This window comes from Acanthopagrus latus, chromosome 12, assembly GCF_904848185.1.
Source record: "Acanthopagrus latus isolate v.2019 chromosome 12, fAcaLat1.1, whole genome shotgun sequence".
In the NCBI taxonomy this organism is placed as follows: Eukaryota; Metazoa; Chordata; class Actinopteri; order Spariformes; family Sparidae; genus Acanthopagrus; species Acanthopagrus latus.
In genome coordinates, this window is record NC_051050.1 from 4,834,355 (window position 1) to 4,838,496 (window position 4,142).

Sequence of the window (4,142 nt, forward strand, 5' to 3'; positions counted from 1 at the left end):
CTGCAATGTGTCTTTAAGAACAGAGATACTTGTTTATTTCATTTCGGGAGTTACTGGCACTCGGCCTACTTGGTCTTGTGGGTATCAGGATGTGTTGGATTTGGTACAAAGGGAGTAGAAACCAGAGCTGAGGATAGATTTCTTTGAACAAGAGCAGTAAGGTGCTCATCAAGTGATTGGTCCTTTTCCCAATGGCCAACATGCTGCCATCAAGTCTTCTTAAGTGCATGTCCAAGTACAACCATGAAAAAGCCAATTTAGTAAGTAAATATGTTGACAGTCTTTGACCTAAGAATCCTTTTCCAATGTAACCTCTGCCAAAGCCCACATCTGTGATGTTTGTCCAAGTCCTGGTTGACCAGTGATTCAGATGTGGTGAGTGTCCTGGAAAGAACAGTTATGGACAAGTTCATTAGAAGCACCCCTGTGATGCTGAGAAGATGGTGAACGTTGGACCATCCCACACTGGCAGTCTAGTGAGTCACCAGTCGCGCTGGGAATATCAAATGAGCCCCAAAAGGAGGATACAATCCAGGAGGAGGTAACGAGAACCTACATATACAAATCCCTGCATAGATGATGTGATGTGAAGAACTGGACCACCAACAAGGAAGAACTGAACCCAGACTGCTGTGCGGGCTAGTATTTATGGACTGCACCACTGGGAGCATATCCAACACACTCATTATAATTGAGTTTCTTTTTGTTTATCTTAAAGGTCACTGTGAAGAACCAATGACGTGTTGAGGGTACAAGCATTAATGGTGCCTTCAAGCAGTGAGTGGTGACTGTCTGCCACACAGTTGTGTTTCTGTTTTTCTGACTGACATCTGACTGCTGCAGCTAATGGCTAGCTCAAAGCAGAAAAACCTTTTGCAGCACTATGTGTACTGCAAACCACCCAACCTTCTACCAACATATTATTCATATCTAAACATTTGTGTATGAGTCATTTCACATACAATTTTATCACCAATGGTGGTTGTTTTGTGCTCTGTTCAGTGATGCATATTGTCACCTCATGTTCCTTGTGGAAGTTTAACCATGGGCTCATTTGTCTTTATTAGACCAAACCAGCCAGAATACTTTACTGTTCTTTAGCTGTAAATTAGCATACAATGGCAGGCACCATGTGTGTGTATGAGTGGTTAAATTCAGGCCAGTTCTCACTGAACTCAGCACTCACCATAGAACCAGGTTCCCTCTCATCTCCCCCGACTGTTTATTTCATGTACTTTATTGCTATGCTAGCATCTTCATTAAATATGCAACAGGGACATCTAAGACTGGGGGCTGTCGCTGTTTTATGGCTGGTGGCAACCAGCACTGAGGTGCATTGTCACCACCTACAACCATGTGAGAATGCAAAGAAACAACAATGATTCAGGAGGTGCTGTATTATTTACACTATGTCATCATTTGAATATTATCATGGCAATATCATTGTTTAATTTTTAAATATCATGATTATTGTCATTACCAGTATATTGTGACACCCCATCTCAGACTAACTGCCAGTTTTCAGCTTTTTCAAGCTGTCATTTTCTTTAACAGATAAATTAGCTCTCCAACCTAAAGTTACCAAGAGTGTTGTTATTAATGAGATGAGAAAGTATCGAACATGATTTTTTTTCAATGAATTATATGTATACAGTTTGAAATTACACAATGAATAAAGACAATTAAACTGTATGTTAGCTCATGTGTGATGCCCAGGTTTTCTGATTCAAAGTTATTTTAAACAAACATTGTGATTCAGCACTGAAGTATTCCATTCATTCAATGCTAGTCAAAGACCAGAAAGTGGTTAATTCCAGACCTGAAGTTATCCATCATGCTTTGACAGCAACTCATCAAACACCATAGCAAATGCTACATTTAGTCAAAAAGGGTGTGACACAATGCCCGCATTTGCAGTGAAATGGAGATGTGGAGAGTTGGAATGAACCTACATTTAGCTCCACCCTAACTAGATCCAGAAGACTAGGAATGACATCCTCAGACTACAAAATAAACCAGATATAATATCTTGTCTGAGACGCAGGCCAAACCAAACAGAGCGCTGAGAGGAGAGTTTCTCTGTTGATGGTGAGGATTGTGATACAAGAGTGTAATGTGTCAGTCATCTAGTAGATTATAAAGCTTTGCATGTTGGCAGACTTTACTATGTTTTATTATCCCCTATCCCCTTCAGTCCAACACACAAAGTCAGACACATACACACTTTCTCCTCAGGCATAATTACCAGAGGAATGTCTGACAGACGTTGTTAGGGAACCACCCTGAGCTCCTCACAGACAGGAAGCTCAACGTATATTTCAGGCCTGTAATTCCCATACTGTTCTGCTATGGCTCTGTGCAAAAAGTGACGCACATCCTGGTGTAAAAACACAGAAAATACAGAGGTAAAATGTGCACTTTCTGATGGGGTCCACTTTCTTTAAAATCTGAGAATCACCAAAGCTTTAGAAATGGCCTGCATTTAGCTGAAGCTCCTCACACAGACGTCTAGACAAAGACCTGTTTCTGTATTTAGAGCACTATTAGTACAAGTGACCATTAAGTAAGGACAACAGAAGTCACTGCAGAAAAAATTGCACGAGATTAAGAATCATTGACAGGATGATTTTTGAGTCTGAGGTGCAAGAAATAACTTGTTCTTTTTTCAGACTATAAAGAGAATTAACAACACAAGTGCCAGAAAAGATGGCAAATTTTCCATCTAAACCAAACGGCTTAAGTGTAACAAAAGACAGACATGTTTCATTTTCATGTTCTCATTTCCACATGTTATTGCAGCGGCCTGAAAACTAGCTCAAAAAGTGCATTTCCACCCACTTGTTTTTGTGCACATTTTCTATTTGTGCATTAAAAAGCATGAACTGGAATGAGTGGAAACACTAGAAATTTGAAAAAAGGGCTAAAGTCTCAAAAAAGTGTTTATGCGCAGTCAGTAAAATTGGTGAAAACATCTGATATACACTCACCGGCCACTTTATTAGGCACACCTGTCCAACTGCTCGTTAAACGCAAATTCCTAATCAGCCAATCACATGGCAGCAACTCAATGCATTTAGACATGTAGTCATGGTCAAGACGATCAGCTGCAGTTCAAACCGAGCATCAGAATGGGGAAGAAAGGTGATTTAAGTGACTTTGAACGTGGCATGGTTGTTGGTGCCAGACGGGCTGGTCTTAGTATTTCAGGAACTGCTGATCTCCTGGGATTTTCACGCACAACCATCTCTAGGGTTTACAGAGAATGGTCCGAAAAAGAGAAAAGACATATGATAAGACACATCACCTTAAATATCACCTTACCATAGATTCTCACCAGGGAAATGTCTTTTTCACAAGAATCAATGCAAATTCAACCAATCTCATGCTATTTGTCTAGCAACAGCAACATCTGAAGAATGCTTTTGATAAGTTTAACAACCACTACAGTCTCTCACATAACTCATCCAGGCCACAACATAATCATGGGGCAAGTCATCCTTAATGTATGAGAGGCCCCTCTTTTTACCTGAGGTCCTCAGGAGGGATTGCTTGATTGCATTTTTTCCAAGATGACTCAAAACTACAATTTTATTGCACAATGATCAAAATATTGTAAAATACTGAACACTGTCCTTATAAAAACTACGTGGACAGTTCAACATTCACCACTGCAGGACTGACTCTTAACATTTCCTCCAGTCGGTGCCAACAGACCTAAAGTTTGTGCTGTTTTATTTCAAGGTTCTTGACTCTACTGCACTGAAACACTTGGAATCATGTTGGACTTACATAACCCTCTCTGCAACTGTATGAGGAGTTCCTGCCATACAAAGTCGTAAAAACACCAAAGTTTTATGATATTGTGCAACTCTCACCCAGAGCCAGTGGAAACAGTATCATCACTTAGCACGCCATGCACACAGCTGTACTGCTCTATATACAGGGTGTACAGTTGGGATTGGCAGAAAACTCAGTGGCCTGGTTTCAGTGCCAGACTACTGCAGAAAAAAAGAGCATCTGTAATTAGCGATGTCTGTAATGTCAGAGTGAATCTAAAAGAGAGGGGAACTTACATTTGGGAATAGTAAAGATTCAAGTGATTGCACAGTAGTTACAGAGATGAAAATGAAATTATGGCTAGA